This window comes from Pleurodeles waltl, chromosome 9 (assembly GCF_031143425.1).
Source record: "Pleurodeles waltl isolate 20211129_DDA chromosome 9, aPleWal1.hap1.20221129, whole genome shotgun sequence".
In the NCBI taxonomy this organism is placed as follows: Eukaryota; Metazoa; Chordata; class Amphibia; order Caudata; family Salamandridae; genus Pleurodeles; species Pleurodeles waltl.
The window spans coordinates 636,201,175-636,225,542 of record NC_090448.1 but is presented as its reverse complement, the minus strand read 5'-3'; positions in this window follow the sequence as shown (position 1 = coordinate 636,225,542).

Genomic DNA, 24,368 nt, shown 5'->3' with positions numbered 1-24,368 from the left:
TCCAAGGGGCCCCTGACACTAGCCTGGACGATGAACTGCCCACCACCTCCGCCGGCGCTAGTGGACAGGACGCCCCGCCACAGGACCACCACACCAGCATCCCAACCCCTGCAGATGGAGAACCACCCTGCAAGCGGTCCCTGAAATCCAGGAACAGGACAGAGCACAATCGCAAGACCCCAGCCAAGAAATGAGACCACCCTGATTGTCATCCCACTGTCCCACTTTGTAACCCTGTCCAGATTGGAACTGCCCCAGCTCCACTTCCTATGCCCATAGGGGCAGTGCACCTGTGAGACTAATAGACTGGACTCTGCCCTGGACATTCCTCCACCATCACTCATCACCATTTTACCACCCCCTCTAATAATTAGAACTTCAATAAACACCCTTGAACCACAAAACAATCTGGAGTCAGTCTGTGATTTTGAAAATGTGTATTAGCTATGACAATGACAAAATCCGTTCTCAATAGTAATGTCAACATACCTATGTCACACATCACAAGTCCATGAAGGATGCAAGAAGATGACACACGTTGGTAACCACACCGGTGAAACCATAATGGAAATGTACAACTCAGTTACCAAATACTGCTTGAAATTGACAGACAGGATAGAGGTAGAAGTGTGAAAGTAAATGTATTAGTAAAGAAAGTGTTCTCACCTGTGTGTCACTGGAAATATTGCTGTATGACTGAGTCCCTGTTGTCAATGTCTTCTTCCTCTGCTTCCTCCTCATCACTGTCCACAGGCTCCACAGCTGCCACAACACCGTCATCTGGACCATCCTCCTGCAGAAAAGGCACCTGGTGTCGCAAAGCAAGATTGTGAAGCATAGAGCAGGCGATGATGATCTGGCCCATCTTACTTGGTGAGTAGAATAGGGAACCACCTGTCATATGGAGGCACCTGAACCTGGCCTTCAGGAGGCCGAAGGTGCGTTCGATCACCCTCCTAGTCCACCCATGGGCCTCATTGTAGCGTTCCTCTGCCCTGGTCCTGGGATTCCTAACTGGGGTCAATAGCCATGACAGGTTGGGGTAACCAGAGTCCCTAATAGCCACACCCGGTGCCTCTGGAGTTGACCCATCACATAAGGGATGCTGCTATTCCGCAGGATGTAGGCGTCATGCACTGAGCCAGGGAACATAGCATTTACCTGCGAGATGTAATGGTCTGCCAAACATACCATCTGTACATTCATCGAATGATAACTCTTCCGGTTCCTGTACACCTGTTCACTCCTGTGGGGGGGGACCAGAGCTACATGGGTCCCATCAATGGCACCTATGATGTTAGGGATATGTCCCAGGGCACAGAAGTCACCTTTAACTGTAGCCAAATCCTCCACCTGTGTCTCGCCGCACCACGTGGCGCGAGCCGAATACTCGGCTCGCGCCGCGCGTCCCCAGGACGCGGCGCGCCCCGAGCCTTCTGTGTACGGCGCGAGGCCCCAGATTTTACTTGGGGCCTCACTCTGCTTTCTGTTGCGTCCCTGTTTCCCTCTGACCCCTCCTTACCTGTTCTTTTTTCTTCTTTTTCTTCTTTGCTTTCTGAGGCATTTTTCTTGTCCTTTCTTTATGTCTTTCCCCCCTTCCCATGTTACCTTTTTCTTCCCAGCATTCCTTGTTCCCTATTTTCTATGGTTCCTGTTCTATTCTGTCCTATGTACTTCTTCCCTATCTAAGATGGTGTCTTTTTACTTCCTGTTGGCCGTTTCCTGTTTCTTGGTATATAAGGGCTCTGTTTTCTTCCTTTCCTTGCGCTGCAACACTATCTGCTCTGATTGTGTCTTCGCTCCTGATTCTTAGCCTTCGGTTCTGAATCTTGTCAAATTCGTGTTTACCTGCATTTTTGTTTCTTTTTTATTCCTGGTTTTGTTCTTGTTTCAGGGATCCACTGTTTGGAGGTTTTTTCCCCTTTTAGGGTTTTTTTCCCTCTGGCACTATTTCTAAAGGGCACGGTCTGTTCTTGGCGGTTCCATTGCCTACAGCACCGTGGCTACTAGAAAGAGTCGCCCCTTTCTGGGCCAAAGCCGAACCTTCAAGACCCACGCCACTAGATCTGAGGTTTCCAGGCGCAAGCAGCACGTGAGTCATGACAGATTGCAGCGCCCAACCAATCCGACGTCTTCTGACACCATGGATAATACAGTGGCGGCTGCTGCAGATCCTGATCCATCTCTTTTGACTACTATTCAACAACAAGCTCAGGAATTGCAACAATTGCGCAATGAGAATGCTGTGTTATGACAGGCTTTGGCCTTCCGCAGTGGCGATGTTCCGACTATCTCCGCCTCTACTCCTCGTTTCTCTGGTGAACCAACTAAACTGCGTGAATTCCTGGATGCATTAACGGTGTACTTCGCCTTCCGACCTACCCAATTCTCTCATGACAGGACAAAGGTGGGATATCTTATCAGTGCATTATCCGGTCCTGCCTTGGCCTGGGCAACCCCGATGGTGTCCTCCAACGACCCGGTATTGTTGGACTATTCTGCCTTCGTGAACCGCTTCAAACAAATGTTTAGTCGTCCAGGATTGGAAGCCTCGGCAGAGGAAGCATTATGTGATATCCAGCAAGGTTCCCAAGATGTCCTTCAATATATTACACGTTTCCGTCAGTTAGCGGCAGAGACCACTTGGGTGGAGCGTACCCTGGTAACTTTGTTTCGCAGAGGACTTAAGGAAGAAATAAAGGATGAATTAGTACATTCCACCAGAGTTGAAGATCTTCGTGGCCTGATGGATCAAGCACTTTCCATCGAGTATCGTCTTCAAGAACGACGAATGGAGAAGAGAAGGAGTAGAGGATCTTCCCAGCCAAGCACTTCACGGATGTATCTACCTCGTTCTGAGGAATCTCGTCCCCCTGCTAGAGACATTGAAGGGGAACCCATGCAAGTGGATACTCCTCGAGGGCCGCTCTCCGCTAGTGAGAAGGAAGACAGACGGAAGAAAGGATTGTGCCTATACTGTGGTTCTGCTGGTCACATGCTTCGTACCTGTCCTGTACGTCCACCAAGACCCTCGGGAAACGCCACTTCCCGTCCTCTGTAAGAAGGGAGGGGACTGGATCATCGGCTATACCTTCCATCAGTTCATTTAATGACAATACAACATACTTGTTCGTGTTACCTGTCATATTACAACTACCTGATGGCCGCCAAGAAAGAACTATGGCATTATTAGATTGTGGTGCTAGTGGTATATACATGGATAAGACTTGGGCCACTAATCAACAGATTCCCACACAACCCAAAGACATTCCTGAAGAAGTGCACACCGTTGATGGATCCTTGATTTCCTCAGGTCCAGTCGATACTACGACCTTGATGTTAAATTTACAGTTTGGTAATCATCAAGAACACATCTCCTTTGATCTCATTTAATCTCCTAACCATACCATTATTCTCGGAATTCCATGGTTTACTAGACATAATCCGTATGTGAACTGGGTAACTCGGACAATTTCCTTGTCCTCACAGTTTTGTCAAGAGAACTGCTTTGCTTCCGACAAATATTGGTCACCGAACAGATTAACACCTATTAAGAGTACTACGGAATATTCCATCAATACTGTCCAAGGAGTTCCTGAACATTATTTAGAGTTTCAAGACGTGTTTCAAAAACCATCCAGAACTGTATTACCTCCACATCGAGAGTACGATTGTGCTATTCCTTTGGAACCTGGAACAGTCGTCCCCTTTGGGAGGATGTATTCTCTCACGGAACCTGAAAAGGAAGTTCTTAAAGAGTATCTGGAGGAAAATGTACAGAGTGGTCTCATTGTTCCATTGTCTTCTCCGGCAGGGGCTCCTCTCTTTTTTGTACCTAAGAAGACCAAAGATCTTCGTCCTTGCCTGGATTTTCTAGGCCTAAATAAAATAACTATAAAAGATCGTTATCCTTTGCCCCTCATCAAGGATATTCTAGAGGCAGTCAGAGGGGCTCAACGTTTTACCAAGTTGGATCTTCGGGGAGCTTACCACCTTTTACGTATAAAAGAAGGAGACGAGTGGAAAACAGCATTCAGGACACCGTTTGGTCATTTTGAGTACAAAGTCATGCCTTTTGGTCTTACGAATGCCCCTGCAATATTTCAAAGATTTATGGACTCAATTTTTTCCGATCTCCTGAACCAGACAGTCGTAATCTACTTAGACGACATCCTTATTTTTTCCAGACATCCCGAACTCCATTCTTCTCATGTGAAACAAGTCCTTCAAAGACTCCGAGCACATCAACTATCCTGTAAACCCGAAAAGTGTGAGTTCGATAAGACAGAAGTCAAATATCTGGGTTATCATTTAAGTCCCACCGGCATAGCTATGGACAAAGAAAAGGTACAAGCAATTCTCGATTGGCCTTCTCCCTCTTCTATTAAAGAAACACAATGTTTCCTAGGATTAGCAAATTTTTATCGGCAGTTCATTCAAGACTTTGCTAAACAGACCAGCCATATAACTCATACTTTAAAGAAGGAAAATCTAAAACAGGGGTTTGTCTGGACTAAGGCGGCTGAAACAGCTTTTCAAGATTTAAAGAAGGCTTTCACTCAAGCTCCCATCTTAAGACACCCAGATACCAACAGACAGTTTATTGTAGTTACCGATGCTTCCGAAAGAGCTATTGGAGCTGTCTTACTCCAACTACAAGAGGATGATGGTCTTGAACATCCTGTTTTCTATTTGTCCCATATTCTCTCTTCAGCCGAACAGCATTATTCAGTACTAGAAAGAGAGTTGTTAGGTCTGAAGACAGCCTGCATCGAATGGAGACAGTTTCTGATGGGTTCCAAGGAGCCTTTCGAGGTGAGAACAGATCACCGTAATCTGCAATGTCTACGTAATTTTGTATGCCAGAATAGTCGCCAGGCCCGTTGGGTCTTTTTCTTCAGTCAGTATGACTTTTACATCACCTATATTCCTGGATCTCAAAACATTCTGGCTGATGCTCTGTCTCGCCGTTATCCAGATTGTACTCCTTCCCCGTCTCAGTTTCTACTGGAGCCTAGTAAGATCATTGGAGTTGCTCAATCTTTTCTGGAGGAGGTACAACTGGAGTACTCCAGCCTGTCTAATAGCGAATTCGAGAAATTAAGAACCTTTTTATGCAAGAAAGAAGGATACTATTATCATCAGAATCTGTTATTCCTCCCTACTAACAGAGTTTGAGACAAAGCATTACAGATGTGCCATGATTCACCGGTTGCTGGTCATAGAGGCATCAAGGCCACACAAGAACTTCTTTCGCGATCTTTCTGGTGGCCTACCTGGAAATCAGATGTCGAAAGATACGTTCAGGCTTGTCCCATATGTGCTCAAGTCAAAATTCCCCGTACCAGACCTGCAGGATTACTACAGCCTTTGCCGGTTCCACCAACTCCATGGCATACTATTTCCACTAACTTCATGTGTTCACTTCCACCATCAGCTGGAAACCAGGTTATCATGGTCACTGTTGATTCTTTCACTAAAATGGCTCACTTCACTGCCCTAAAGAAGTTACCTACATCCCAAGAATTGAGCCAGATATTTAACGACCATATTTTCCGTCTCCATGGACTTCCACATACCATTGTATCTGACAGGGGACCACAGTATATTTCCCGGTTTTGGAAATATTTTTGCAAGATACTAAATATCAATATAGCACTATCATCCGGTTTCCATCCTCAGACCAATGGACAAACCGAGCGTTTGAACCAAGGATTATAACAATACCTTCGCTGTTTTTGTAATTCCACCGAAAGCAACTGGAACACTTATCTTCCTATTGCTGAATATTCCTACAACAATACTGTCCATAGTGCCTCCAAGGTCACTCCTTTTTTCTGTTCCTATAGCTATCATCCTACCTCTTTTCCTACTTCTCCTCAATCTACCTTTCCTCTGCCTGCAATTACATCTTTTTTCAAACGTCTCCTGCAACTCCATAGGTTTATTAGATCTAATTTATTGAACACCAAGAGATATATGAAGAAGATTGCAGATAAGAAACGTGGACCCACTCCAGATTATCACCCTCAAGATAAAGTCTGGCTTTCTTCCAAATTTTTGCCCTCTCGCCTTTCTCTAAATAAGTTCACGCCTCGCTATTATGGGCCTTTCCGTATTCTTCAGTTGATCAATCCTGTCCCTGTTCGTCTTCGCTTGCCTCATACTTGGAAAATTCATCCGGTCTTTCATGTATCCCAGCTCAAACCTTATGTCCCTGACCCTTTCTCTCGTCAGTTTCCTTGTCCTCCTCCTGTGTTGGTGAATGATGTACCTGAATATGAGGTTCAGGAAATTTGTGACTCTCGCCTTTTTCACCGACGTCTTCAGTATTTGATTCACTGGTAGGGATATCCTCTAGTGAATGCTCTTGGGAAGATGCATCTTCTGTTCACGCCCCTCTTCTGATTTCTCGTTTTCATCGTTTGTTTCCCTTCAAACCTGGACCTTCGGGGGGGGGACCTACTGTCGCGCCGCACCACGCGGCGCAAGCCGAATACTCGGCTCGCGCCGCGCAGCGCGTCCCTAGGACGCGGCTCGCCCCGAGCCTTCTGTGTACGGCGCGAGGCCCCAGATTTTACTTGGGGCCTCGCTCTGCTTTCTGTTGCGTCCCTGTTTCCCTCTGACCCCTCCTTACCTGTTCTTTTTTCTTCTTTGCTTTCTGAGGCATTTTTCTTGTCCTTTCTTTATGTCTTTCCCCCCTTCCCATGTTACCTTTTTCTTCCCAGCATTCCTTGTTCCCTATTTTCTATGGTTCCTGTTCTATTCTGTCCTATGTACTTCTTCCCCATCTAAGATGGTGTCTTTTTACTTCCTGTTGGTCGTTTCCTGTTTCTTGGTATATAAGGGCTCTGTTTTCTTCCTTTCCTTGCGCTGCAACACTATCTGCTCTGATTGTGTCTTCGCTCCTGATTCTTAGCCTTCGGTTCTGAATCTTGTCAAATTCGTGTTTACCTGCATTTTTGTTTCTTTTTGATTCCTGGTTTTGTTCTTGTTTCAGGGATCCACTGTTTGGAGGTTTTTTCCCCTTTTAGGGTTTTTTTCCCTCTGGCACTATTTCTAAAGGGCACGGTCTGTTCTTGGCGGTTCCATTGCCTACAGCACCGTGGCTACTAGAAAGAGTCGCCCCTTTCTGGGCCATAGCCGAACCTTCAAGACCCACGCCACTAGATCTGCGGTTTCCAGGCGCAAGCAGCACGTGAGTCGTGACAACCTGAGGGAAAACGATGTAGCTCCTCATGTGTTTCAGCAGGGCAGACAAAACTCTGGACAACACGTTGGAAAACATAGGCTGGGACATCCCTGATGCCATGGCCACTGTTGTTTGAAATGACCCACTTGCTAGGAAATGGAGCACTGATAGCACCTGCACTTGAGGGGGGATTCCTGTGGGATGGCGGATTGGTGACATAAGGTCCGGCTCCAACTGGGTACACAGTTCCTGGATTGTAGCACTGTCAAACCTGTAGGTGATGATTAAATGTCGCTCCTCCATTGTCGACAGGTCCACCAGCGGTCGGTACACCGGAGGATTCTGCCATCTCCTCACATGTCCTAGCTGACGGTGCCTAGGAAGGACAACAGCCACCACAGAGTCAAGCAATTCATAGGTATGTACCCACAGCTACACAGAACACAAAACAAAATCCAAAAAGTTGTCTGTATGTGTGTTGAGTCCAGGCCTAGGTATGTGTGACGCAGTTGAAAATGAAGACATGTGGGCCCCTGAAACGGCAGCTGCCTGACCTGTAAAGTGGGACAATGGGATTTGAGGTAACTGCGCTGGCATTGTACACCGTCGCGGTAGGCGGTTGTAGACCGCGGCGCAATGCTGCATTGGTTAACATTGGACCCTATGGGTCCCAGGAGGCAATGGCGAAGTGCACCGGCATGATGATACGCACTGCCACGGATGTCACCGCCGCGGACGTGACCGCCATTTTCTATCTGTTCAATCACTAGATACCTGATCTTCGACAGGAGAGGACCTACACTGCAAGTGCTGCTGTGACCTCGGTCTGAAAGAGACAGTGTCACGTGCGTCTGGGGAAAGGGCCCCTGCCTTCACTGCACAGGAGTTGGAGAAGCTCGTGAACAGGGTCCTACCCCAGTACACGCTACTATACGGTCCTCCAGACAAACAGGTGAGTACATAGGGTGAAGTTGTATGGGCTATGCCTGGGTGGAGAGGGCTGGATGTAAGAAGGAAGGGGGCAGAGTTCTGCGAGCATGAAGTAGTGTGAATGCATGTGCCACATGGCAAGGGCAGGGATGTGGGCCACTCACTTCGACGGTGCAGTTGGTAATGACATCTCTTCTTCCCCTGTACATGTCATGTAGGTCAGTGCCCACCAGAAGAAGGATATTTGGCGTGCCATCGCCAAGGACGTCCGGACCCAGGGGGTCCACCAGAGACGGAGCACCCACTGCCGTAAAAGATGGGAGGACATTCGCCGCTGGAGCAAGAAGACGGCGGAGGCTCAGCTGGGGATGTCCTTCCAACGTGGGAGGGGTGCCCGTCGCACCATGACCCCCCTGATGTTCCGGATCCTGGCGGTGGCCTACCCTGAGTTGGATGGGCGCATGAGGGCATCACAGCAGACACAAGGGGGTGAGTACACTCTCATTCTGCTGACTTTGCGCACAGTGAAGGGGTCTGGGTGGGGGAGGAGGGCTGTGGGTTTCCCTAGGCCAGGGCGAGTTCCGTAGGCTAGGCCCCTCCGTAATGCAGGCCATGTGCCACTCCACCCCACCTCTGTAGAGTGCCAAGTACAGGTATACATGCCCCTGTGTCATCTATGTGTGCAGATGTCCACCATAGCCATATAGCCCATATCCCAGGAACTGCATCTGTAGAGCCCAAGAGTGCGGCGTAGTGCAGGGGGCTGCTGTGTCTGTATTGTCCGCCAACGGTAGCGGTAAGCCATGCACTCAACCTGTCTTTCTTCTGTTTCCCCACCCCTTTTTGTGCTCTCTTTGTTCTTTTGTGCATCAGCATCATCAGGCGGAGGTACAGTGGCACCGGAGCACGAGGGGGCTGCATCCCTCATGGCCATGGAGGGCCACACCACGGACTCAGAATACACCAGTGGGACGGAGGGCGAGGAGAGCTTCACGGCGGTCACCGGATCAGCAACCAGCGACACAGACTCGTCCTCCGATGGGAGCTCCCTTGTGGTGGCGGCACCATCTGTGCCCCCCACTTCTATAGGTACAGCCGCCACCCCCCCTACCAGCACCGCCCTCCCAGCAGCCCCTCAGCCTTCGCCCCGTGCCCGCCCACCCAGGAGGGTGAGCATCACCTTCGCCCCAGGCACCTCAGCCCCTGCCCCTGTCACCCCTGCTGCCCTCAGTGAGGAGGCCATTGACCTCCTCAGGTCACTCACTGTTGGGCAGTCTACCATTGTGAATGCCATCCAGGGTGTAGAAAGGGAGTTGCAAAACACTAATGCATTCCTGGAGGGTATTCATTCTGGTCAGGCTGCCCATCATCGAACCCTGCAATCTCTGGCCTCAGCACTGATGGCAGCCATTGTCCCTGTGTCTATCCTCCCCCTCCAACTTCCTCCACCCAGACCCAATCCCCTGTACCTCAGCCTATCCCAAGCAAACCATCAGACCAGCCTGCACACACCTCAACACACAAGGGCAGCTCAGGCAAACATAGGCACCACACATCCCACAGGCACTCACACAAGCATCACCCACATACATACACAGCAACATCCACTGCCTCCACTGTGTCCCCCTCCTCGTCATCTCCCTCCTTCCTCCCAGTCTCGTCTACACTCTCACCTGCATGCACTACCACTACAGCCACTAGGACTCACACCAGAACACCCAGCACCACACCCCGCTCACCTGCACTCACCACCCCGACTACCATTTACACGTCCCCTGCGTCCTCTCCCAGTGTGTCTGTGACGCCCCCTCCCAAAGTACACAAACGCGGGCACACACACACCCAACATCCATCCAGCTCACGACAGCCTCCAGAACATGCACCTGCACCCAAATCATCAAAAGTTACACCTCCTACAACCACCTCCTCTTCCTCCACTCCCAGACCCCCTCCAGCTACCCGTCCCAGTGTTCGTCAGAAACTTTTCCTGAGCAACGTTGACCTCTTTTCCACCCCCCTCCTATTCATAGGTCCCGTAGTAGCACCTCAGCCAAAAAATTTCCGGTACCAGTGGTGCCTGTTAGAGGTATGTGGAGTGCACCGGGCACCAGGGCAGCCAGTGTGACACGGAGCCAAAGCACAGCCAGTCCCCCCCCTGTGAAGCACCAGAAGTTGGACAGTGCCCGACGGGAGAGGGTGAAGACTCCTGCCAGCAGAGCCACTCACAAGGGTCCCGGGGGGAGTGTTGAGTCAGCTGTGACTCCTCCCAAGGTGGGGAAGGGGCAGAAGAAAGCACCAAAGTCTGGGAAGAGCAGCACGGCGGAGAAGGTCTCCATCATCCCCGCTGCTCAGGACGCCACCACCAGCTCCATCGTCACTGGTCAGGAGACCACCGCCAGAGTCAGTGCCCAGGAGGGCAGCACAATCGTCACTGGTCAGGAGACCACTGCCAGAGTCAGTGCCCAGGAGGGCAGCACAGTCGTCACCGGTCAGGAGACCACCGCCAGAGTCAGTGCCCAGGAGGGCCCCGGCAGCCACAGCCCCGCTGGGCAATGAGGGACCGCCATAGCACACACCGCTGCACAGGTCAGAGACAGCAAAGTCAAGCACTGCTGAACAGGGCAAAGACCGCCATGGCAAGCACCGCTGAACACTGCAAGCATCGCTGAACAGGGCAAGCACTGCTGAACAGGTCAGAAACTGCAAAGTCAAGCACCTCTGAAGAGGGCAAAGACCGCCATGGCAAGCACTGCTGAACAGGCCAAGCACCGCTGAACAGGTCAGAAACTGCAAAGTCAAGCACCGCTGAACAGGGCAAAGACCGCCATGGCAAGCACCGCTGAACAGGGCAAAGACCGCCATGGCAAGCACCGCTGAACAGGTCAGAAACTGCAAAGTCAAGCACCGCTGAACAGGGCAAAGACCGCCATGGCAAGCACCGCTGAACAGGGCAAGCACCGCCAACTCAAGCATCGCTAGCCCATGTGCGGCAGGGGCAGTAACGGAACTGGGACCGTCACGGGGAGAGTGATGCACTCTGGGCAACAGTCCCTCCTCCATAACCAGTGGAGAACAGCATCCACTACCTCAGTCCTTAACAGGATGAAGCACTCTGGGTACCAGTTCCCCTCCAGAACCAGTGGAGAACAGCATCCACTACCTCAGTCCTTAACAGGATGAAGCACTCTGGGCACCAGTCCCCCTCCAGAACCAGTGGAGAACAGCATCCACTACCTGAGTCCTTAACAGGATGAAGCACTCTGGGCACCAGTCCCCCTCCATTACCAGTGGAGACTGTTATCCACTTGAGAGTCTGTGGCTTTGCACTCCCCAGGATGGTACAGTGGGCAAACCACCCACTACAAAGACTTGTGAGACTGTAGCTTTGCACTCCAGTGGGCAAACCACCCACTGCAAAGACTTGTGAGACTGTGGCTTTGCACTCCCCAGGATGGTACAGTGGGCAAACCACCCACTGCAAAGACTTGTGAGACTGTGGCTTTGCACTCCCCAGGATACATCAATGGGCATGGAGACCCGTCGTGGATCTGGCGTGGTGCTGTCATCCGGCTGAGGTGCCCTCCCCTTCCCTTCCCCCTGAGGTGCCTGTTGTATTTCTGCCTGACGCCCCTGCAGTGTTCTCTCCGTTTCTGGACAGGTATCGTGTGTGGGCCTCACCCATGCATTTTGGGCCCAGTGGTCCATGGACATTGAATGGTGCATACCTGCACTACTGATCGTGATGTATATTTTTGGAATGTGCATATATTTCTGTGTATATTAGCTTACTGTATTTTGATACATTACAATGGTTGTACTGATTTCCTTTTGTCTGTGCATTCTTCCGTGGGGGTTGGGGGTTGTTACTGTGATGTTTGGAAATGCATTGGTGTGTGTGTTGTAGTGTGCGAGGGTCGGGGTGGGGGTGTTGCGTGTGTGTGTCCCTGACTTTTGCCTCCCCTATTTCGTAGGTGCAGTACTCACCGTTGTCTTCGGCGCCGGCGTTGCTGATGTTCGTAGAGGAGCAAGAACACTATCGCAGGGAGTGTTTGGAATTCCGGCTCCATGGTGCCCTCCTTCCTCGTGGAGTGTGTTAAGGTGTTTTCCCATTGAAATGGCTGTTTCCGCCGTGTTTTTATCCACGGTGAATCCGCCCCGGAAAAAGTGGCGGATTGGCCTGTTGTAATACTGTGGGTGGTACTTTGTCTTCCGCCTGTCTGTTGGCACTGACCGCCGCGCTGCTTGTCTGTACCGCTGTGGCGGTCGGAGTGTTAAAGTGGCTGTCTATGTTGGCGGTTTCCGCCACGGTCATAATTCCCTTTTTTTTCCGCCAGCCTGTTTGCGGTATTACCGCTGCTTTAACACCGTCCACCAGGGTTGTAATGACCCCCATTGTCCCTTATCCATATGAGTACCCCTGCACTACACAGTGCACAACACACTACATACACACAATAGCACATTGCATTCCAACACAATACAAGCTGTACATGCCGATAACACACAATGACATACATCCATGACACAACATACACACCCCATTTACACTGCAGCCACACACAAACCGACCACAACAAACAACACAACTACACATTCAGCTACACAAACACAAATGCCTTTACACACAAACACAACTACACCCAGCATGACAACGACAACCACACACCAACACTCACCTGAATGTGTCACACGGCAACTCAAAATCGGTCTCACATACAAGTGGCACACATACACAAACATCCTCACCCCCTGCCCCAGCTCAATCCATCTCAAACAGCCAATCCACACTCAAATACTGACTCACATACCTACCAGTAAAGGTACCCTTGCAATGCGCACAAATGGACACCATTGTCTAGTGTGAGTGCACTGTAGTTGTGGTTCCAGCATTCATTTTGCAATGAATGATGACACCACGATGACAGTTGTGTATGTATGCTATGTGCATGTTGTGCCAGTGTGTCCCCAGTCATCTGTGACACCACTGTGTACCCTACATATGCATGTCACAGTAATTTTAAAAAATTACTATGACATGTATATGTCTACAGGGGCCCTGACCTCCCATGCAGTGCCCACCCAACGTACCTTAGCAACGCACCACCCCTTCAAGTCTAGCAATGGGGTGTTGTGTTTTCTTTGTTGGTCAGTGGAAGCAGTGATGGCAAGAGTTGCCCAGTCCTGTCCAGTCAAAGACAGAGATAGGGGTTGAATGCGGAAAAAAGGAGAGTTTTCACCCCTTTCCCCAACCCAGTCTGCCAACTCAAACATGAAAGTCCAACCGCCACTTTTTTCTCGGGAGTATGGCACATCCAAATCTGCACAGCAGGAAGGGTGTCTGGGGTTCTGTCATCAGACAATTTTCCATTTTGTGTCGTTGACGTGAGGTGTCTTTCTTGGTGCGGGCAACAGTTCGAAAATGGGCTTTTATCTATTGGACCGCCAACATCTAAGTATGGCGGACGGACTGCAGCGGCGGCGGATGGGTTTTCAGCTGAAAAGTCAACGGCAGGACCGTTATCCGCCAACATCTAAATCAGGCCCAAAGTCACCCGTTCCTGATTGTTTTAGCCATCAGCATAGTGCATTCTGGGACATGTAGTTTTCCATTTAAAAGGACTTTCTAAAGGCACCACAACTCTCGACAGAGGGGCACATTGCAGCTATGCATTGCGGCATAGTGTCAGGCCTGACACAGAATGCTTCTCTTTTAGTGTAGCTTAGACCTTATGGTGGTCCCATTCTTGGCATCTGTGCTGAGAACGGAGGCACCAGAGAACTCCTGTGACTAGGAGGTTTTTACTACAGGCAACTCTATGGACTGAGCTATCAATACATTCTGCATGTCTGAGGAAAACGAAAGAAGTAACTCTCCATCCCTAAAGGTTTCAGACAAAGACCTCTTAGTGCTCAGAAGTGACTTCCGGTGGCATGTATCACTTAAGAACAAAATTAAATAGATCAATAAAATATATAAATAGAACATACACGCATGAATAAACTGTGAAATAAGATCACATATTACCGTGGCTATGCAGGATTCTAAGCTGCCCCAATGTGTGCATTCTTTCACTCTGCTGCTTTTCACAGAGATAGAAAATGCGTTAGAAATGTTGAAAACTTTCACAAATAAATGTAAAATTTGCAAAATGTCCAAAATCTTGAGAAATCTAATAAATCTTAAAAGAACTAGGAAATATCCATTGTGTGCAAAAGTGTCTGAGTGGGATATTGGAACTGGTCCACTTATAGGCCAATATTTGGGGTACCCTATGTGGGTTATCACGTTTAATCTCATCTGAGCAGGGGGACCCCGGATCAGACCAGTGCCCAGCCGATTCTATTCCTCTATGTACTTGTAGAGAGGAGAGACTGCTCCTTCCAGTCACCCCAGGGCCCACCTTCTTTACCAGCTCCTTTCTCCATCCCCAGATCACCCTACACAGGTATCCCGATGCCCAGCGTCCTGATCAATAACACCTTGTGCTATATGACTAGCAGAACGATGTGTGCATCTCTAACAAAGCACTTCAGTCAGTGGCCTTGTGATGTGCTGGCTTTTCAAAACAGAGATCTCTAGGGTAGGTTATTACAATTTGTATAGCGCACAGTGTGCCATTACAACAGCCTCGTGGATCTATCAATTTCCTGCAGTTTGCAGTCTGACATTAATCATACACTGTTATTTCTAAACTGAGACCACGGTGTAGCGCCACCAAACCCACTCAAGCCTGTCGTGGGACTTCTCCCGATGTTTGAAACACTTTGATCTCACCTGAGCTGCCGCCTCTACCACTTTTCGCGATCTGAGGTCACCAGGCACCCCTCGGAGGCGCCTCAGTTCTGACCTGTAGAGCTCCTGCTGAGTCAGAATAGAGATTTGCAGACACGTCTTATAATGCACTTTAATACACACTTTGTACTCTGACCTATATCCCCGGTCACTAGATGACCAGTGCTTTAAATGGAAAAATAAAAGTGCAGGTACTCTCTATCAGAGTACCTGCTTGTTTCAGAGAAGTGCCGGTACTCTCCAATTAAAAGTATTACGTTTTTCTTGAGATATGCCGGTACTCTCCCTCTCAAAATAAAAAAGTGCCGGTACTCAGTACCGGAGAGTACCGGCCCATTTAAAGCACTGTAGATGACTATATGGACCTGTCAGTCTTCGTCACATGTGACGTGGCGAGGAAACATTCGGTCAAGCTCCGAGGGACTTCACAGCTGTAAAGGTGTCCCTCCAGCATCTCCACAGCCTAGCCTGATGTCCCAACCTCCAATACGCCTCGTTATTTACTTTAGCTTGCTCTGCAAAGGATCCTATATAGCGCCACCAATTCACCTCAAGGCTCGCTCGCAGCATGAAGCCCTGTTCTAGCATTTGGATCTCACACCTCTGCTAATGTATCTCAGTGGTTGCCAGGACCATTCCCTGATCCAGTTATCCATACAAATCTGTCGATATCTCTCAAAGATCATTCAGAGAATGCTCCCCTATTCTAGCACTGGTATCTCACAAATCTCTGCCAAAGACGTATTCAAAGCACAAACCCCTGTTCCAGTATTAGAACCCCCAAAAGCTCTTCCGATGCACCTCAAGCATGCCACGTGGCATGAACTATTTTTCAGTACTGGGACTGCACACAAACTAATCAATGCACCCCAATGATTATCTGAAGCATTTTCTGCGGAAGCAATTCACATGGCGCCTCCAACGCGGGTAAAGTCGCCTTCACAGAATGAAAGACTCTTGCTCGAACACTGTGATCCCCACACAGCGCTACCAATGCACCACACAGCTGACCCAGAGCACCAGCCACTGTTCCAGCACGGATATCCTGTAAAGCATGATCAGTGCTCCTCAGTCCTTACTTCCAGCTGTTCCTGCACAGGAAGTCAACACAGCTGTGCCAATGCGCGTCTGGGCATAACCGACAATTCTAATTTGGCACAGCTCTGAAAAAGCACTTCGATGCACTGTAAGGCGCATTGTTCCTGGATGGGATCCCACAACGCTCTGCCAACACACCTCATGGCTGATCAACAGGATGACCAACTGGCACTGTCCCTGCATCGGGATCACACAGAGCTCTGCCAGTTTACCTCAATCAATTCCTCCTGCATGACATACCCTGTGCTAGGCGTATAGTCCGTTTTCTATTGTCACGAATCGGAAAGACCAAGTGCCATATGCACGAAAGCTTTTTCCCATAGACACAGAATGGGTAAAATCCTTTTGTACATCTGGCCCCAAGTTCCCTACCCACAATAACGAGCAGACCAACAGAGAAGAGCTTGTAGGGCACAGATGCTGCACTCGTGAATAAGGTTTGGGAACAGCACACATTGTTTTATAAATATTGTGTGCTAGCACGTGACTCCCAGTACAATGCAAGCAGATATTTTCAGAAGGCACAAGTCATTCTTCTACCTACCCAATGTGCTTGCCTCAGTCTTGGTTGTCCCTGCTTGTCCTCCCTTTGCCAGGACACGTCACCTTACCCGACTGTCGGTCACCGCAAGTTATTACTAAACGGAGGCCACTCTGGGGATAATTTTCTGTTCATTAACAAAGTTGACAGCTGTGGGGCAGGAATGCCGCATAGGCCCTATGGACTCCACCAAGTGGTCTTCAAAATATTTAGAAAAAAATATGTATTTCTTTTTTTAGGGTTGAGCTTGTGAGTGCATGCACTAGCGCGTGTGTCTCACTTGCGAGACTCTGTTATGTACAGTAATGGGCTTACAGCCTGCCTGCCACTTACCATGTGTAGGCTTGAATGACACTCTTCTTCACAGTCTTGTAATTTGTCACTGCAGGCCAAGCATCATTTCCGTTCCTATGTGTGGAGCAGGGACCAAGCACTGATTGATTCAACATAATCAGCACCCGTCTGCTGCTTCCGATGTGCTTGATGTACTATTTTGTTCTTTTTAACTTCTAGTGCCTGCAAACAGATGGCTTGTGACTGATAAAAATGTGCCCAGCAGGACAAACAAAATTGCAATTTTTTATTATTTATAGTTAGCCTTCTTTTATTTTGCCAATTCGTCTTTTATCGGGTTGCATTCATGTTTACTTTTGTTTTTGCTCATGGCCACTGTTCTTAAAAGATGACAATTATACTTTTCTAAATATTGTAAAGTGACAATGTTTCTTGTTTTTGTGTCATGTCTGAATTGCTGCTTTAACTCATAATCGTGTAGTACACCCCAATCCACCTGACTCCAATCTGCCCCACTACAATCACCCCAATCCACCCCACCTCACTCAACACCAATGCATCCCACTTAAATACAAACCACTAACCCCAGTCCAATCCACTACAACCCACCCCACTCTAATCCTCCCAGCCCACCCAATCTAATCTGCCCCACTCCAGTGTGCCCAATCTAATCCAAAACAATCTGAGCCATTCCAAAACAACCTGCCCCACTCTAATCTAAAATACTTTGCCCTTCTCCAACTGAAAATAACATGCCCCACTTCCATATAACCCAATCCAATCTGCCCCAATCGAAAACAATTTGCCCCAATACATTCTGCCCCAACCAAAAGTTGCCTGTCCCACTGCAATCTGATGCACTCTAATCCAAAACAATCTGCCCCACTCCAATCTGCCCCACTGCAATCCAAAACAATATGCCCCACTCCAATCGAAAAAACAATATACCACACTCCCATCCACCCCATTCCAAGCTGCCCCACGTCAATCCAAAACAATCTGCCCCCACTCTGATCCTAAACAATCTGTCCCAATCTAAAACAATCTGTCCCTCTGCAATCTGCTGCACTCCAATCCAATACAATCTGCCACACAGCAATAAAAAACAATCTGCCCCACTCCAAACCAAAACAACCTCTGCCTCACTCAAATCAGTATTAATTTAATCACAACAATCTGCTCACTCCAATTGGCCCCACTCCAATTTACCCCATTCAAATCCAAAACAATCTGCCCACTTAAATTTGCCCCACTCCAATCTACCCCACTCCAATCCAAAACAATTTGCCCCATTTCAATCTGTTCCACTCCAGCCTGTCCCACTCCAATCTAAAACAATCTGCCCCACTGCAATCTGCCCCATTCCATTCTACAACACCCCAATCTAAAATAATACACCTCACTCCAATCCAATCGACCTCACCCAAATCCAATCCACCCCACTCCATCCCAATCCACCCCAACCAAATCCAATTCACTGCACTCAAATCCACCCCAGTCAAATCCACCCTTATGCAATCTGGCCCACTCCCATCCAAAACTATCTGCCCCATTCCAATCCAAAACAATCTGCCCTACTTCGCCCTGCCCCATTCCAATCCAAAACAATTTGCCTGCTCCAATTCACACCATTCCAATCCACCTCTCCCAAACCAATCCACCCCACTCCATCTCAATTCACCCCACTCCAACCCACCACAGTCCACCCCAGTCCAATCCAGTGCACCCCACACCAAACTAATCCACCCATACCAAACCAATCTACCCCAATTTTGCCCAGTCCAATCTACCCCACTCCAATCCAATCCACATCACCTAAACTCACCCCAATCCAATCCACCTCACCCCAATGCAATCCACCCCACCCCACCCCAATCCACTCCACTGCAATCCACCCCACTCAAGTCCAATGCACCTCACTCTAGTCTGACCCACCCCCCACCACTTCAATCCAACCCACCCCACTCAATCCAATTTTACCTACCTTATTCCAATCCACCACAATCCAATCCAATCCAACACAATCCACCCAACCCAATCTACCCCACTCCACTCAATTCTACTTCTACGCAATTAACCTCACTCCAATTCACCCACCCATCCAGATTAATCCCACTCTAATACAATCCACATGAATCCACCCCACTCCAGTCCAATCCAGTCCACATTAATCCACCCACCCCACTTCAGTCCAATCCAAACCACTCCAAACTACCTTAAACTACCCCACTCCAGTCCAGTCCACCCTCTCCACTTAATCCACCCCACACCAATCTAATTCACCCCACACCAATCCAATCTAATCTACTCCGCACGCATCCAATCCAATCCTTTCCAATCTAATCCAATCCAATCCAATTGACCTAAATCCACTCCACTCCAATACACGCCACCACAATCCAATCCAATCTACCACACCCCATTCCAATCCACCCCACCCCTATCTAATCCACCCCAATTCAATCTACCACTATCAGTCCAATTCACCCCACCCCACCCCAATCTACGGCACCCCACCATAATTCACTCATTCAATCCAATCTACCTTACTGAATCAACACACTCTCTCAGTCCAATTCACACCACTCAGTCCAATTCACCCCACTCAATCTGATTGGTTCCAATCCGATCACCCCAGTCTGATCCACCCCAATCCAACCCACCCCACTCCAGTCCACCCCACAGCACCAATCCAGTTCACCCCAAGCTAATTCAATCCACCTCACTTCAACGCCAATCACCCCTACTCCAATGTACCCCACCCCATTACAACCCACCCGACTACAATACAATCCACCCCCTCTAGTCCACCCAACTCCAACCCAAACCACCCTACCCCATTTCAATCCACTCCACTCCAATCCACCCCACTCCAATCCACCTCATTCTACCCCAATCCAATCCACCCACACAATGTCACCCCAGTTCAGTCCACCACACTCCAATCCATCCAGCCTACCTCACTCCAATCCACCCCACCCCAGTACAATCCATCCCACTCCATTCCAGTCCATCCTATCCCACTCACATCCACCGCTCCCAACTCCAGTCCACCCACTTCAATCCACCCTGCTCCAAACCACCCCAATCAATCCCTCCCAATCCAATTTAGCATACCCCGTTCCAATCCACCCCAACTCATTCCAGCCCACCCCACCCAATCCAAACCACCCTACCTCATTTCAATCCACCCTACTCAAATCCAATCCACCCCACTCATATCCACCACTCAAACCAATCCACCACACTCTATCCCAATCAAATCCACCCCACCCATCCCAGTTCATTGCACCCTACTCCAGTCTAATCCATCCAGCCCACTCCACTCCAGTCCATCTGACCACAAACCAATTCACCTCACTCCAACCCAATCCACCCCACTCCAAACCAATTCACCCGCACCACTCCAATCCACCCCACTGCAATCCAGCTAATCCAATCCACCCACCCCTCTCCATTCCAATCCTACCCACTCCAATCTAATCCAACCCTTTCCCGCCCACTCCAATCCACCCACTCTACCCAAATCCAATCCACCCACCCCGGTCACTCCATACTAACTCACCAACCCCAATCCAATCTAATCCACCCCATTCAAATCCACCACAATCCAATCCACCTCATCCATTTCAATCCAGCCCACTCTAATCCATTCCACCCCAGACCAATCTTCCCCACTCCACTCAATCCTCCTCGCTGAACCCCAATCCAATCACCCCACTGTCCTCCAATCAAATCCACCCCACTACCTGAATCCACTCCATCCCACTCCATCCTGTGACACCCGACTCCACTCTGTGACAGTCTCTGCCTCGTAACCACTGAACTCTACTCCCCTCTACTCAACTCTATGGCGCTCTACTCACTCTACTCCACTGTACGACATTCCAACAAATCCACTCTACCACACTCTACTTCCCCACTCCACTCCAACACTTCACACCACTAACTTTTAGCATGGCTGAACAGAAGCCGCACTGGTGTACAACATGGCAAAAAACGCTGCCAAAGGAGATAGCTCTTGCACAGGAGCGATCTCTTGGCTTTGCCATTGCTTGTTTTAACATGACATTTTAAATTACCCCAACTTCTGTACTGAGTTGAAGAGATTTCATGTGTTATGTTTAAAGAAATATACTTTTATTTAAATTTCAGTGCCCTTCCCGGTCTCCGAGAAGCCTGGATGAGAATTAAACGAGACCTGACTCTGAGGCCCTCCCCCAAAGGGCAGCACTCAGTGGCCTTACTTTTGAATTTCAGTGGGAGCATGGATAGGATAGCCAGATAACTCCAAGTCACGGGGACATCACATTTCCATTCCTGAACTTTGCTTTGATGTTTGGTGACCCTAAGCATAGAAATATGACTACTTTGGTCGGGAATGCGCAGTAAGCATATGGTTTTCTAATGGTTAGTTCAATGGCAAAGAAGTACTCATGGAAAGGGTTATGAGCAGACCGATGTGGCCAGTAATAACCATTGTTGCAAGCTCGAAAAAGGAAAGCGAATAAGCCACATTAGTAACAAAATATTTTTCCAACTTGAGGGCTATCATTGGTAGGAGACCTGCGGTTTCGCACATCAACATTTTCCAGATATGGGTTCAGTTGCTACAGATACGTTTATTATTATTATTATTTTTTTGCTTAAAGACTTTCTGTAGCGCACATGGATCCTGTGATGTCAACGCACTTTACAAGGAAGCATAACAGAACAAAGGAGCAAGCAGATTAACAATTTCCACTACAGGATCAAAACATGGCAGTAAACAATAGATATATTTAACAGCAGAGTTGCCCTAAGCCTCCAAGCTCTTTGTTACTTTAGAATTAATGGAAGAACTGAATTGTGAGATGTTTCCCTAAGGTGGTACGAGGTTTGTTTTTTAAGTTCTGGGCGTATTTTGTGCAAGACTGTTTTGGCAGCCACGTAGAATGATTGTTTTAGAGCAGAAGAGTTTCTGAGTGTGGAAACTTTAAGAAACTGGGGGGGAGGTGGACATATTTAAGAACCCCTAGGGCCACTTTTTGTGACGCTGTGGTGGCGCCGTGCACGGTGCCTCATTTACAAGGTGGCGTTAAGCCACTTTGGGGGTCATTCTGACCCCGGCGGTCATGGACCGCCGGGGCCAGGGTTAGCGGGAGCACCGCCAACAGGCTGGCGGTGCCCCGCAGGGCATTCTGACCGCCGCGGTCAGATGCGGAAAACCGGCGGTCTCCCGCCGGTTTTCCGCTGCCCAAATGAATCCTCCATGGCGGCGCAGCTCGCTGCGCCGCCATGGAGGATTCTGACACCCCATACCGCCATCCTGTTCCTGGCGGTTCGCCCGCCAGGAACAGGATGGCGGTATGGGGTGTTGTGGGGCCCCTGGGGGCCCCTGCAGTGCCCATGCCAATGGCATGGGCACTGCAGGGGCCCCCGTTAGAGGGCTCCACTTTGTATTTCAGTGTCTGCTTTGCAGACACTGAAATACGCGACGGGTGCCACTGCACCCGTCGCACCTTCCCACTCCGCCAGCTCAATTCTGAGCCAGCGTCCTCGTGGGAAGGGTGTTTTGCACTGGGCTGGCGGGCGGCCTTTTGGCGGTCACCCGCCAGCCCAGTGCAAAACCCAAAATACCCTCAGCGGTCTTTCGACCGCGGAGCGGTATTTTGGAGGGGGGAACTCTGGCGGGCGGCCTCCGCCACCCGCCAGGGTGAAAATCACCCCCTTTTTGTGTCTTAATGCCGCCTTGTAAATATGGTCCCTTCACACGCAGCACTGTGCGTGGAAGGGATGCGCAATGGGTGTTGCTGTGGACGCTCCACAGCAATACCCATTGCATTTTGACACTGCCCTATATTTACAAGATTTCCTAAACCTGAGACAGTGCCAAAATCTAACGCCACCCCAGGAGTGCCGATAGCAAGGGAAATGCTTTCAGTTTTCCTCTTTTTTTGCTCTTTCTATGTGCTGCCTGCAGCACACATAGAAAGAGCAGCTTGCAATTGAAGATTATTTTTGTGCAAAAAGGTATTCCTTCCTGCACAAAAAAAGTCTCCCCTCCAGCGCAGCCACAGTTGCACCATGGCGCATGGGTGGATATGTTGGCGCTAGGCAGCTAATTTAGCACAGGTGTGGGGGAAACACAGGGGTGCGCTATATTCTAGTCAATACGGCGCATTCCTGTGTTTTAGATGCAATGCAGCGTGGGGCCACCAGTTTTGGCATGGCAGCCGCACTGCACCACTTCTAAATATGCCTTAGGGTCTTTTGACTTGTGAGGCCCCTCGAGCATTACAAATCAGTTGCTCTCAACATGGGGGTTGTTGCCCTGTATAACCTTATAAGGCTGTATAAGGCAGATTTTGAACTAGTTCCTCACTGTGATGGAGAGCAGCGGACATACTGGGGGTATGGTGCCAGCATATTGTAGCCAAATATTTTACTGCATAAAAATTGTGTCCTAAATATAATTTACAGAAATATCCCCCAATCGGAGTTAATATTAGAAAATATAATCCCAGCTGGCACAACTTCTTTGTAAAATATATTTAGGGCACAATTTTCCTGTTGTGGGATATTTTTGCTAACCATACTCTGTCATACAACCACTTAGACACGATTATAGTTTTTCAGATTTCAGAAGCGAACTCCAACCTGAACAAAACAGTCTCGTTCTTGCACATAAACCAATAAAAATATCCCTAAATCCCTGTGGGCGCAATGCAAACCTACATAACTTGGCACAGTTTTAATTGCTAGGGCCTGCACAGCAAGTACTGGTGTGAATGTCTACAAACCAACGCGTTTCAATTCATTGATATCAGACAATAAAAGACTCCTTCACCTTGTCAAAATCATATTTGAACCTGTAACCTGCAAGCAGTTACAGGTGCATTACGCTTCACTGCAAACTACTGCTTTCCAAGGAAACCACAGAATTGGTTCATAACCGTCCTCACTGACAGTCACAAAATAGTATGCTTTGGGAACCACTCTGCTGCCAAAATGACGTGTATTGTCCTTCAGCTTCTACTGTATTCATTATGTATATGAAATACTTCATTCTGATTTTCAACATTACAGGTATACTGATGTCACTCAGTTGTAATTAAAACATCAAAAATCAAAGATGCAATCTTTCTATGAAACTGCCTCTCAGAGCTGCAAGCCTGTCTGACAGATAACTTTCTATTTTTAAATGTACTGAAAATTGAATTCCTGGTCCAAACATCCTTCAGTACCTAACAGACCCCTATGGTCATGGAATCAACTCTGAGCTATTTATCCCCTCTGTAAAATCTCTTGTTTCACACTTGTAAGCAAAGTGGTGTGTAGCGTCTTACCCAGCAGGGGGACCCACCAATATCTACGCCACACACGGAGCTGTGTATTACACGTCTTTATTCGTCTGCATGTAATCACAAACTCAGCATTCTAAACCTGCCTTCACTTGACTACTTTCTAATGCATTTATAATTCACACAGCACTGCACTGCATCTCCCCTCTGTAGAATAAAAAAAATACCTTTTTTCTA